This window comes from Pinus tabuliformis, chromosome 1_2 (assembly GCF_031772625.1).
Source record: "Pinus tabuliformis cultivar Carrire ecotype Pingquan chromosome 1_2, CPIR1, whole genome shotgun sequence".
Lineage (NCBI taxonomy): Eukaryota > Viridiplantae > Streptophyta > Pinopsida > Pinales > Pinaceae > Pinus > Pinus tabuliformis.
Window position 1 is genome coordinate 1,332,432,444 of NC_142298.1, and position 14,862 is coordinate 1,332,447,305.

The 14,862-nt window shown below is 39.5% G+C and overlaps 1 pseudogene; it reads right to left on the bottom strand.

Moving 5' to 3' along the window:
* Positions 1-382: 382 nt before the first annotated feature.
* Positions 383-9,524, bottom strand: LOC149211117 (protein CANDIDATE G PROTEIN-COUPLED RECEPTOR 7-like; annotated as a pseudogene).
* Between the last annotated feature and the right edge of the window lie 5,338 nt (positions 9,525-14,862).

Sequence of the window (14,862 nt, forward strand, 5' to 3'; positions counted from 1 at the left end):
ACATCCTAGACTTGCTTACTAATTAAATATGTGACTCATAATACATCATGCTAGTGAGTCTATTCCACAAACTCACACTAACTCACACAAACTTTCACCTAGTTGTCCATCATTATTTAATTTCCTGTGTCTTTGTTGCTCAAAATCAATATTTGTTGCACTTCAACCTTGACCACCGAGTGCCTTTGGTCTCTTCTTTCTATTTCTGATTTAATTGTCTTAGATTCACCTGCATGATTTGTTAGAGTAGCTAATTCTAACAAAACCACTCCATTGAGTTAGCTAAGCTCAATGCTTCTAATTCCAAAACAATTATAAATACCACATTAATTTGTTTCTCATTGGAATTTTTTTAAGTATGCAATTCTAACAAATTGCACTTTTACATTGAGTTGATCAGGCTCAATGTGTTTACCTTCCCAAACTCCAATTTTGTGAACTTGACCCGAAGAAAAAGAAGAAGGCGGTAAACCTCCAGTTGCATGAGAAAGACACTATCCAGAGTTCTCTGATATTGGCGGAAAATCAACTGATGAGCCGTGGCCTTATTCAGCGACTTCTCATCGTTCTCAGGCACATCTTCGTAGCCATCGATCGTCACCACATGGGAATTTTTTCTGTAAGCATCACAACTGCCATCGTTGTCCATGTAAGAGTAATCATCCTCACTGTCAAGCCCACCGTTGTCTATAATAAACTCGAAAGCATAATCCATGAGAACTTTCTTCTCCTTGCCTTGCAAATAGGGTTTCAAGAACGACCAGCCAGTGCCAATTAATGAAATCAGGGTAAAAAGCATAATTCCCTTCAAAAAACTGAAAATATAAAACATAACATCCCATCCATGGGTTGTTCTGGTCATCTTAATGAAAGACTTGTCCTCTGCCTCACAGATGAGATTAAGGGCTTTCAGGAAAACGAGTGTGGCCATAAATACATGGATCCTGTAGGCCGTCAGGCAGCTTCTAACAACCACGTAGATCCAAACGCCAGCCAACATAATATGTTTCAAAAACAACGGAAAATAGAGCTTCAGAAGAAGGGTTTCTGATCCGGATTTAAATAGGAATGCAACAAAATACAGAGATAACCATATACACAAAGATGCAGTGGAAATAATACTTCATTTCATTAATGTAAATTACTGAAATATGCTTACAAACAAAAATGGAAATAGACCAGCTAGGGCGATGGTAGCTTATCTCTGAGAAGAGATGTGGCGGCTACATGCCTCTGAACTGTCTTACAATGAGGCTCGAAGGCCTATTTATTGTTGAGAAACAATGGAAAACCATAAACATCCAAAAACCTAACCCTAGAAGATGAAACACCAAACTATGGGCCTCGTTTGGGTAAATTGGTACATCAACTTCCCGGGGTCGTAACTTTGGCATACAATCTTCGTTTGACGCACACAATATCTCGTTAGAAAGATCTATCTGAGAACTTCAATTTTGGGAAGAGAAACATTGATCCATCGACCCATGTTGCTTCCAGTTTTCCCAAAAAACATCGTTTAGGGCCTCAAAATGGCTCCGGATGTTTAGGACCCAAAAAATTGCTAAAAATAGTAAACTATGCTACAATTAAGGAAATTGAAAATCTGAAAGAAACAATGGTGGGGGTCCAAGTGGACTTGGTGGGTGGCCACCAATATCCACCTGGATCATTCCTCCCCCCTTAGGAAGTAATGGTCCCCATTGCGTTAAGTTCTTCCATGAGATGAGGAAACTTCTGCTGAACTCGGTCCCTGGTGAGCCACTTGCCCTGGTGAAGGAGTTGGCATGATTTGACAACTCGATACAATTGGATATTCTGCTGGTGAGTGTGCTTGATCTGTGTGTCCATGATCCGATTAGTTGTAGCTTGTTCCATGCAATCTAGATTTAACTCTGTGGGTGTGAGCTATTTTGCAATGTCAGATGTGTCTAGTAATGGTGGAAAGTATGGCCGAAGGTGGTCCACATTAAACACTGGGTGCAGGCCAAGGAATGGGAGAATGCTGAGCTCAAATGCATTGTCTCCCACAGCCTTGGTAATGGTGTAAGGACCATATCAGAGTGGTATGAGTTTCTGATAGGCTCTGGTAAGGCGCTCCTTTTGCAAATGCAACCAGACTTTGTCACCCACTTGAAACTTGTGTGGCACCCGATGTTGATCATGTCGCTGCTTGTACTTGGAATTTGATTTCTCCAAAATGTCATGGACCTGCTAGTGAATATGTTGGATGTGCTCAATGAAGATGTTTGCCTTATCTGTTTCAGACTAGACATGAGCTGAATCTGCGTGAGTAGCTGCAAATGGCATGGCCACATCAATGGGACATAGTGGCTGGAATCCCAAGCCCACTTGAAAAAGGGTTGTGGCCAGTCGAGCTGTGGAGAGCCCGGTTGTAACTGTGCTAAACATAGGGGAAGCCCTCGTCCCATGTGCGTGGATGCTTTGAGTTGTACATGCACAGAATGTGTACGATCATCATGTTGACAACCTCTGTCTGGACATCAGTTTGAGGATGTAAGGCTTGGATTTAGTGAGTTTGGTGTCCAACATCGACCAGAGACTGGACCAAAATGTACTGAGGAACCTGCTGTCCTGATCTAAGATGATAGACTGTGGGATCCCAAAGTGTACTCAAACTCATTCAAAGAAGAGTTTAGTAGTGGCTTCTACTGTGATATTCTTCTTGTAGGCCGCCATAATGGCCATCTTCGCGAACCTGTCGACGAGCACAAAAACACAATCATTTCCATGCTTAGTGGAAGGAAGGCCTGACATGTAATCCATGGAGATGGATTCCCAAGGTCGACTTGGGGTAGGTAGCGGGGTATATAGGCCTTGCTTCTTGATGGTCAGTTAGGCAAGGGCGCAGGTAGTGCGTGATCTGATGTGCTTCCCGACATCTTGTTGAAGATTCAGCCAATAGAAATAATTCTACAATATTACCACCATTTTCTCGACCCCAAAATGCCCAGCAACCTGACCATAGTGTGCTTCCCAAATCATCTTGGCACGCTTACTTGAAGGAATACAAAGGTGACCCAGGTGGCATAATAGGGCATCCTGGAGGTGAAAATCTGGAACAAGAGTGTCTGGTATGTGTGGCCGAATTCTAGGTCGCTTTTGTAGAGAAGTGGCCAATCAGAAGTCTTGTGCCATAAGAGTTGAGCATGGTGGCTAATGCCATGATCGGTGGTCGACTGAGGCAATCTGCAACATTATTGGTGCTGCCCTTCTTATACTTGATATTCAAATGGAACTGTTGCAAGTATGTGGACCACTTCTGATGGTGATCATTTTGCAATTTCCCTTGGGTCTGTATGAACTACAGGGGTCGATGGTCTATGTGGATGATCGTTTCCTTCCCAAAAATGTAATGCTTCCATTGTCGACAGGCCTACACAATGGAATACATCTCTTTATCATAAGTGGGATACTTCCAGACTGTGTCTGAAAGTGTTTCACTATGATATGCCACTGGATGCCCGTGTTGAGTAAGGACTGCCCCAATAGCATAATCAAAGGCATCTGTCTCGACCTCAAATGGTTGTTGCAAGTCTGGTAATGCGAGCACTGGTGCCAAGCAGAGGCGATCTTTCAACTCTGTGAATGCCTTTTGTTGAAATTCAGACCAAAAGAATTTTGCTTTCACTCCTCCCTTGGTGAATTGACTCAAGGGCCAAGTGATATGAGAAAATCCCAACACGAACCTATGGTAGAAGTTGGCAAGACCTAGAAAGCTGCGGAGCTCTGTCAAAGTGGTTGGAGATGGCCAATCTTGAATGACTTGTATCTTGGTTGGATCCACATGCACCCCCTATTCATCAATAATGTATCCCAGATACTGAACTTGGGTCATGCCAAAAGTGCATTTCTCCAAATTGGCACATAACTTGTGTTGCCGCAGTGTTTGGAGAACTTGTCGGATGTGGTGGAGGTGCTCTTCCCAACTCTGACTAAAGATCATGATGTCATCCAAGTATACCACTACAAATGAGTTGGTGAATGGTCGCAAGATGTCATCCATTAGCCTCATGAAGGTTGCAGGAGCATTTGTCAATCCGAAATGCATAACCAACCATTCAAAAAGTCCCTCCTTGGCTTTGAAGGCAGTCTTCCACACATCGGAGGGTTCGATTGGTACTTGGTGATATCCTGACTTCAAATCGATCTTGCTGAAATATTTTGCCCCCTTCAGTTGGTCCAGGAGGTCATCAATCTATGGGATCGGGTACCTATTATGGACAATGATCTTGTTCAGCGCCCGATAGTCAATACAGAGTCTCCAAGTCCCATCCTTCTTCTGTACCAACATGATCGGGCTCCCACAAGGTGATGAACTCGGATGGATGTGAACTTTCTATAGCAGCTCCTGAATCTACCTCTTGATTTCATCGTTCTCTAGAACTGAGTGCTGATAGATTGGCCCATTGGGCAGCGACGCACTTGGGGTCAGATTTATGGAGTGCTTGACTTGATAGTGTAGAGGAACCCCTGCGGGGGAGGTGAAGATGTCCTCGTACTCCTTCACAACCTTGTCCATCTATAGTTGTCGTGCGGAGGGGCCTTGTCTGGAGGTCGTGGCCACCATCTTCTTCTTTCCTTGAGGGCGTATCATTAGGAAAACAAATTTCCCGGTTTTGGAAATGAGCTTACTGTATTGTTTCGCAATAACCAAAGAGATGGCAGTAGGCGATTCTACCTCCAGTATCCTGTACAACTTATTTCCCAAAGTAACAATAACAACACAGGGCCTTGATTCATACATAGCATGTCGCTTCCACAAGTATGGTTGTCATAATAATACATCACAAACTTCAAGGGGAGCAATGTCACACAATACCTCATCCGTGAAGGGCTTGATGTTGTATGGAAGGCAACACTGTTGGCTCACGTGAAGATCTTGTCCTTGGTGAAGCCACCCGATGGTGTACGGTTGTGGATGTGTTGTGGTCAGTAAGCCCAGCTGCTTCATGACCTCTGCCGAAATGAGGTTCTTTTGGCTCCCGCTGTTGATAATGAACTGTAGTGGGGAGCCCTTTACTCACATCTGGGAGTGGAAGAGACACTCCTCCTCCTCTGGATCTTCGGGTTCCTCCTTCTGGATGTTCGTGGTAGCAACGGTGGCGTTGGGCTCCGCATCGATAATCTTCTTCCATTTGTCATTCCCCTTGTCGGGTTCTGACTCAGAGTCGAAACATGCATCTGATTCTGAAACCTTTAGCTCAGCCATCAGTGACTGCTTGGCTCGACACTCACTTGTGTTGTGAGTGGAGCTCTTATGGAACTCACACCACTTTCCCGTGTCCTTTTTCGGCTTCGCGACGTTGTTCTTTGCTTGCAGCTTTGGCGGGTTGTCTTGGATGCCCCGCCTTGGCTTTATCCTTTGTTCTGCAGTTTGGGGGCACCTTTCGCTTGCTTCAGATTCACAGATCCAAAGTCTCACTTCCTCTATTTAAGCTTTTGCTCGAATTTGATGGCATATCGGTATGCCTTGCCGAGCAAGGAGATGTTCAGGAATTCTATTTCTTCCTGGATGTACTTGTGCAGGTAGCCGCGGTATTTGAGTACCAAATGCTGCTCCGAATCCTTGATACCCAACTTTGTGCGAAGGGTATCAAAAATATTGGTAAACTCTGGCACGTCTTGGTCCACTTTATGTATTGATCCTCATAGCTTCCGACAGGGTAGTACTGCTCCTTTATGGCATCTTGGAATGAATTCGAAGTGGGTGTGGCCAAAAATAGTGAGCCTGTACTTTCATCCTTCTATTCGTAGTAGGTTTCCCACTAGTTCTTGATGTGGGGGGCTGCTTTGAGAATAGTGAAAATAATCTTTTCCTAACTGGAAAAATCATGAACAGAAAAATAACCGTCTAGCAGACTTAACCATTTATTGATGGCATCTGCGTCTATCTGATCCTCGAATATGGGGATTTCAAAATTAACTTGTACCTTAAACAATGTGGCGTTTCCAGAGTAGCTATTGGAATTCGATGCATCGCCCCTAGGTAGCCGCTGAAGGATCTGGGCAAAGTTGTCCATCATTGCGTTCCTTTGTCGCTCGAGGGATTCTTCGAGCAAGATTTTGATAAGATCTCCTGCCCCCTCTGTTGGGCTCTTAATTTGTCATTATTGTTACCACTTCTTAACATTCATTTCATCTATTTCCACTATTCTTTTATCACATTATTTACCATAATTTATTATATAATTCCATTTCATAATCATTTATGCTCTTATGGATAAATAATATCTGATCTCATTTATTATTAATAATTAATGATTATTATGCATGATTCTGGATTATTCATTCTTTATGACCTCACTCATGATTTTAGCCTCTAAGATCTCTTCCAGATTGCAGATTTGGTCTTCAACAGATAATTAGATATTCCAACTCAGGAATTCGCTGGCATAAGAAGTGATAGTTTTGTGTTGGACGTTTTGGGCAAATGAAAGCGAATTTGGAAAATCCGAGACATGGGTTTTGTTCAGAACGGACCAAATCAATTTCCCAGTAAGCAGTTTTCAGAAATTCGGTTTTTATTGGGAGAAAATAAAGGTTCTTCGAAGGACATATTTGCAGATTTGCTATTGCGACCGTTTTCCAGAATTGCCCAATTGTAATAACCAAATTCGACTTGTTCTAGCTGAATCATGATGGAAAAGATCTCTTAGATCTCATCTTGAATATTAAGATTAGTTTTTTGCAAGTTTCCTTTGGATGTTTGTATATTTAAAAGACATAATTCAAAGAGAGAGGGGAGCTAGCTAATGTAAGAATTGAGCCTTGTAACAGTGGAACTCTTGTTAATGAAATTTCTAGCCTTCTGATATTTTTCTCAAATATGTGAGTTAAGCACAACCATGACCATGGAGTTGGGCCCGCTCTTCTGATCAGGTGCTGTGCATGTGTCCTTTTTATGTATATTGTTTTACTTGTTGTATTTTCTTTATTGCTATTACATATTTCCATAGATTGTTGTGAATGCTTTTCTTTCTGCAATTTAATTTCCATTACTCTTACAACGATGCTTTAATTTCTTAGTCACGAACCCTTGGTCAATGTAATATTGTAACCTTGCTCTTATATATACCTTGCGTGTTACCTTGAAAAGTGTACGCACCCGGATTGATGAATTAATGTAGGAAACGAGATTGAATAATTTGTTCATACTCGGACACCAACACCCTCGTCTTTCTTTTCATCCACCATGGGAGGCTGTCGGGATTTGTGAGGCTGGTCTTGCAAAGGTTCGACCAGTTCAAGCCCTAAATCATATCTCGACCTCGTTGGAGACATGTAAAGAAAAACAGAGAAAAGCAGATGGCTCTGATACCACTGATCCAGATTTAAACAGGAATGCAACAAAATACAGAGATAACCATATACACAAAGATGCAGCGGAAATAATACTTCATTTCATTAATGTAAAATACTGAAATATGCTTACAAACAAAAATGGAAATAAACTAGCTAGGGCGACGGTAGCTTATCTCTAAGAAGAGATGTGGCGGCTACATGCCTTTGAACTGTCTTACAATGAAGCTCGAAGGCCTATTTATTGTTGAGAAACAATGGAAAACCCTAAAAATCCAAAAACCTAACCCTAGAAGATGAAACACCAAACTGTGGGCCCCGTTTGGGTAAATTGGTGCATCAACTTCCTAGGGTCGTACTTTGGCATACGATCTCGGTTTGATGCGCACAATATCTCATTAGAAAGATCTATCGGAGAACTTCAACTTTAGAAAGAGAAACATCAGTCCATGGACCCATGTTGCTCCCAGTTTTCCCAAAAAAAAGTCATTTAGGGCCTCAAAATGGCTCTGGAAGTTCAGGACCCAAAAAATTGCTAAAAATAGTAAACTGTGCTACAATTAAGGAAATTGAAAAGCTGAAAGAAACAATGGTGGGGGTCCAAGTGGACTTGGTGGGTGGCCACCAATATCCACCTAGATCAGTTTCACCAGCTGAAATATAATCCTTGGTGCTATCACCGAATCCCTTAAGATTATACATAACAACCTTTACATCCATTGAAACCACAACATCGGGGATACAATTGACAAAGACCATAGTATATTGTTTTTCCTCGAAACCTCGGAAGGTTTTGTTATAGTAAGTAAAATTGTCCAAATCCTTGAATGTAAAGAGGTGTACGATGAGCTTACTCTCGAGTACACAGTGGATTCCGCTGTGCTCCAGATCTTGCAGAACGTGATCCTAGATGTTTATGGGAAAAATAGTGTCGTTTCGAGCGACTAGCCCTCTAGGATTGGCAGCTACCCTAGAAACAAACAGTTCAAAGCAATTTGCGATTTCCTCTATGTATGATAGATAAGAGAGAGGCAAAGGAATCAACCTGGATCTTCCGCTTAACTCCTTGCTTGATCTCTCTCCCCCTTGATAGAGCTTGCAAATCCTCTCCATACTTATCCCGCTTGGAGAGTACTTATAGAAACACAGTAACAAAGAACTATCAAAGCACCTTGATCTATTATATCATAAGCATTGCAGAATTAGAAATACAATGAACATACAATGGCATTCACAAATAACAACATTCACAAATACACGATTGTACGGAGGAAAACTCAAAGAACTTTATTAAATAGAAGGGAGAATTACAACCCAGCTATCTGATCCAGCATCAAAGCCCTCTTGACCTCATGAAAATCAAGATCACCCAACAATACAATGCTCTTTCTCAGATACAAACTATCAACACTTCCTTACAAATTACAAAATTCCAGCCTCCAGATCTCTCAGGCGAGGGATCCATTTATAGATTTATGCAAGGGTGTGAGTCATCTCTAGGTTTTTGATTAGTGTCATTCCACTTGTTGTTTTTGGTTCCACTTGGATATTTCTTGGATATCTTACTCATCCCTGGGCAAATTCAGAGAGGTAAGTGTCATAGGAGAAGTTTCTAGAAGATTCCATGAGCATCCACTTAGCAAACTGTCTCGGACATTTGCCCATTCTTGCTCATCACACCCCACAGAAGGCCTCTTCAGTATGCATCGCACCTGGCTAGTGTAGAAGTTAGTATGCATCGCACCCTGACAATGGAGCAGCCAGTATGGTCCTGTTTTGGCCAGTTCTGGATTGTTTTTCAGGTGGAACTTTTGGGGAATGATGTAATCAATTGACCATGATCTTTTAGGGTATGAAACAACACTTTTAGGGGTTAAAGAGCCCTAGTTTATCGACATATAAGATTGGGGTTGAAGTGCCCAAATATGTCTATAACACTAGGCATCTCTGGTGCTCAGGAACAACCCCATGTAAGCAGGGTCAACCTTCTCCCCCTTCAAGTTCTTGTAGGAGGGGACGTTTACATGGATTTCCAGGTGACCTCTGTGCGTGAATCTGAATTCGTCGAAAGGGATGATTGACCGATTGTCAGATCTGATCTCTGAGTGTTGGATCTCAGCTGAACAAAAAAGCAAGAATCCCATCAGAAAGGCCATCGAAAATAAAAGGATCAACATTGCAGAAAACATTGAATCCGATCCCATTCCGAAGATTTGAGATGAATGTTTCATCGCATTTCTATTGCAAAAGGCCCCAGAATCGCTAAACTGTCATGAGGCTAGGAGAAAACTGCAAAATTAAACTCCGAGATTTGTTGTTTCTAACTGGACCCAATAAGACACCATTAAACTCCAAAAAATAGTCACTTTCCTGCCCATGCAGTTCACGCTGGACAACCATCTCCACAATTAGAACCTCCAGCACTTTATTGCATCACACCACTACAAGATTTAAATATGAGAACATGCATACACGACGTATGCCACAACTCCACAAGTCTGTGTTGATGGAAAAACAAAAACTACAAAATATACTCACTTATTTCCTTAGCCTAGGAGGGGTCAGGCCCTCAGGGGCTTTGATACCATGATAAAACTCGATAGTGCAAATTATCTTCGCATTCATTAATCAAATATCATATTACATATATAAAGGAGTACTATCTTGGACATACAGTCTGTTGGTTGAGAGAATATCTCAACCACACACCAAACTAGGGAAACCACTCTTATAGAATAGGAACATACTCTTTACATAGAAAGTCACAACTGAGACAAGTAGGAATTAATATTCCAACATTGAGTGAAAAACAATGGATGTGAGCTTTCTGCATAACATCATTTCAAAATAATGTTTTCCCGGAGAACAATAAACATATTGAATGAAAAAGATTGGACAATAATATTCCCTAAAACATTGTTAATAAAAAACCTCAAAAAGCATTCTACAGATTTGATACCATAAAACTTTCAAAGAAAATTGTGCAAATTTTGATAGTGGGAAAATCGACATAACCTACGAGTTAAACTCTTACACATCAATCTCGCCCCATCATTGAAGGAGTCAAGATTTTCTAGATTTAATGAAAATGAAAATAAAATATCCCCTAGTTTACAAAGAGAATTGAAAGGTTTCATGGGCTCTTACCTTGTAATACTTTGGTTCATGCATATTTTAGAAAACATAGGTTTAAATACAATCTAGTCCTTTATATTTAGCTTTATCTATTAGATCAGGCATATATGTAGAATTATTTAAATAAGTTTTTTTTTTTTAATCAAAGAAAAAAATCGTAATTTTATTCAACTTTAAAAAAGGAATGGAATCACATTTTGCAGATACTAACCTCATTCAATAAGAGTAAGCTTTCGGTTTATGTGCAAAAGAAAAAAAATGAAAAAATAACAGGAACTTGTGAAGTTAAGTGTGGTAGTAATCACTTAAATTCTCTTCCTTGCCTTTCTTTTTCTAGACCTTCTAATCCCTTTGAGTTGGGGTTGACTAGAACCATTTCCCAATCGCTTCCAGTTATATTTGTTGGGATTTCTTTGTCTAAATCTGAATTTTCATAACCATAAACTCTCTTTGTGCCCACTGTTCCATGCTCCATGTGTGCAAGAGTTTTTTTGTTGTTCTGATTCATGGGTCTCTTCTAATTCTGTACAATTATGCTTGTAGGTTGCATTATCATTCTAGACTGAAGCATCCCCTTCTTCTTGGTTTATAGGTTTTCCCATGATTTCTTCTTCTTCCTCCACCATGAGGTAGGGATCAGAAGGTTGCCATACTTTTGTTTTGCAAGCCTGCCCCTTTTTCATTTTTGGGTTCTATTTTGCTTGTGGGTATGTGTTCTACAAATGTCATGTTTGGTGACATGATCGACATCTAAATGTTTATTTTTATAATCCAAATGTTGGGTCCACTGGAAGTTTTTATGTTTCACTTGAATGCGATCATGTAGACCTTTACTTAGGTCTATTTCTACACAGAATTTGGCAAAGGTAAATAATATTTTCTCCATTCTTTTGATGTCCATTTTTTCAAATGGCCATAGGGTGTTCCTATTTTCCTTTTAAAACCTTGTGGTGCCAAAAAGGAAAGGGAAGGTTTGGTAGCCTTACCCATACTAGCATTATTGAGACCACCATTGTTGTGGCATCAAACTATGGGAACCAAGGGGTAATGAAGATCCCTACATTTCCCTAAAACCAGGGCCTTTATTTCAATGCTCTCTCCACATCTTCCTGGGTATCAAATTGAACAATAAATAAACGTTTTGAGAAAAGGTATATGTAGCAGTTTTTGGTCGAGGTTATGAAAATCTACTAGTGCAAAGCATTGGATTTGGGCCAAACACCATTGAATCTGCAAATCACTTCCCTCTATTGAAGGACATAAAAAAGTTGATTTACCTATGTTAATTTTACCTCCATGGTTGGAACTTGATGTTGTTGTTCAACAATGTAATGTTCAAGATTGTATTGTGGCAAATTCAATGGATTAAATCCATTTCCCCGTGCCGCATTTTTGTAGGAAACATAGCCTCCTAGGTTTTTGGCTCCTGAAGCACTCCCTCACAGCCTCGTTTAATCGGTAACTTTGTAGGAAACATAGCCTCTTAGGATTTTGGATTCTTAGATCTTTGATGGATGGATACAACCTTCAACACATCATGATCCCATAAAAAATATCATAATGTCAAATTCTACAGGGATAAAAACTGAGGAATAGTGACTGCATGATGATATCCAAGGGATATCAATAGATCCCATTGCCTCTTTCTCGTTAGATCTTGCTTATTCCAATAGTTTTAATAGACCCCATTATATACTAGCTTCAGAAATGTAAATCAACACTCTATTGCACTTATCCATCTCTTTAATGACACTACACACGCTCCTTACTTGCATATGGGTGTTACCCTACACTTGTTACTTGCATTTTATGTATATTATTATGTGCTACTAAAAGGCAGTTAGACAATAGGAAAACAATGAGGTGGTGAATATTTGAAGTGTTAAATGCTAGTTAGAAGTCAAATGTAGATGAGATGCCTACATCCGATACCAATTTCAAATCATTTTTTGGCAATGATAAGCATGGACAATGTCACTTTCAAATCATTTCTTGATAGGGATAAACATCGACAATGTGAGATAACATTGAAACATCTAAGTATCTACACTTTGGTTTAACACTTATAAGTATTGAAACTTATATCGTAGTATTAATTGTCAAAACTTAGGTTAAATAAAGTTTGTTAAAAGAGAAATAAATGCACTGGGACATATGAAGCTTTCAACAAGACCCCAAATCTTATTGGGCTAAAAGAAAATGACATAATAGTATCCTCATGGGATGATTGAGTGTTTGACAAAATGGGATGTTATCCCCTCAACCCAGTTTCAAATTCCATGGGGGGATATCTTTGGCCTGCTATGATAAGGCTCAAGGAGTAGGCTCCCCCACCCTCATGGAGTCTCAACTCTTGCTAAGTCATAAATTCTTGGTATATATCACTTATGGGCATCTTTGGCTTGTTGTGATCACGCTGAAAGAGTAGGCCCTTGACCCTCATGGAGTCTCGACTCTTGCTAAGTCATAAATTCCCAGTGTATCGAACTTACAGGCTATTGGATATACTCTTCATGCTATAATGGTATAAAATAGGTTTAATCTTGGGTCTCGTGTGGATTACTCCAACAAGTTACCAATTCACCATGGTAATAAAAAAAAAAACTTGAGTAGTCCTAATGGTTAAGAACCTGTTCTTTCTCGTAAGGAGATAGAGGTTCGAATCCAAAGGAGGGTAGAGCATGTATACCTTCATATACTTTAGGAGTCAAGTTGTTGAACTTTAAATTTGGTCTCATACACAAAAATACAAAGGGGTCTTATACACCAATTTGGTGTATGATTTCTCCATGAACTTTGAATAAGATTATTATTATGTACAACTTGAGTGGCCTAATGGTTAAGAACCTGTTCTTCCCCATAATACGTCATGGGTTCAAATCCAAAGGTAGTAGAGTATGTATACATTCATAGAATTTATCAATTTGGCTTAGTTGTGACCTTAAAATTAGATTATTATTATTATTATCATTATCATTATCATCACCTTCTATAGTTATCTAGAGATTTCTCATCTCCATAGTTGCATGGGAACTGCTCCCAACATTTTCTAAACTCAAGTCACTACTTGAAAGTGGGTCCCTTGTCTCACAAATAAGGAGTTTTGATATACTGATTTGGTGTATAATTTTGTTATGACCTTTAAATATTATTATTATTATGCATAGCTTGATTGCGCATAATGGTGAGAACTAATGCATTCTCATAGGAAGTCACCTAAGGGGGTAGAGTTTCACCTTTGAAGACTTTAATAACCAAACCATTGTGTAGAGGTGGGTCCCTTATACCACAAACAAAAGGGTTTCATAAACTACCATTCTCGACATTTTCTAAATTTTTTCCCACTGTTCCCATTTCTAGGAGCCTAGGAATGGGAAAGAAACATCCCTAGAGGGTAGTAGAGTATGTACACATTCATAGACTTTAGCAGTTTGGCTTAGTCATGACCTTAAAATTAGATTATTATTATAATTATCATCATCGCCATCTTCTATAGTCTTCTAGAGATTTATTATCTCCATAGCTGCATGGGAATCACTCCTAACATTTTCTGAACTCAAGCACTACATGGAAGTGGGTCCCTTGTCCCACAAACAAGGAGTTTTGATATACCAATTTTGTGTATGAATTGGTTGTGAACTTTAAATATGATTATTATTATGTACAACTTGATTGGGCTTAATGGAGAGAATCTATGTTTCCTCGTAAAAAATCACAAGTTCAAATCCAAAAGATGGGAGAGTATGTATACCTTTGTAGACTTTAATAGTCAAACCATTGCGTAGAGGTGGTTCCCTTATTCCACAAACAAAAGGGTTTCATACACTACCATTCTTGACATTTTCTAAACTAATTCCCTTTGTTCCTATTTCCAGGAGCTTATGAATGGGAAAGAAACATCCCCAATTGGTTGGGAATGGTTCCAAGAGCTTGAGATATTTTTGTGAGCTTCAACTTCAAGGAAATGGGAGCTTGGAAATGAGTTCCCTCAGTTCCTACATTTCTAGAAGCTTAGGAATGAGAAAAAAAATCCCCAATCGGTTGGGAACAATTCAAGGAAATGGGAGCTTGGGAATAAGTTCCCTTAGTTCCCACATTTCCATGAGCTTAGGAACATGAAAAAAACATCCCCAATTGGCTGGAAGTTTTTGTAGCTTCAACTTCAAGGAAATGAGAGCTTGGGAACAAGTTTAGCCCATTGAAAGTTTTAGATTTTATTTTTTATATTAATAAATTCCATTTTTTACTATCATTAAATTAAAATATAAACATTTTTATTCAATTGTTACGAACACGCACTTTATTACAAATATTTGTATTATATTTATTAAAATATCACTATAAAATAAAATTTAAATTACAAATAATTCTTATTCCAAAAATTATTTAAATAAAAAAATTGTTTGT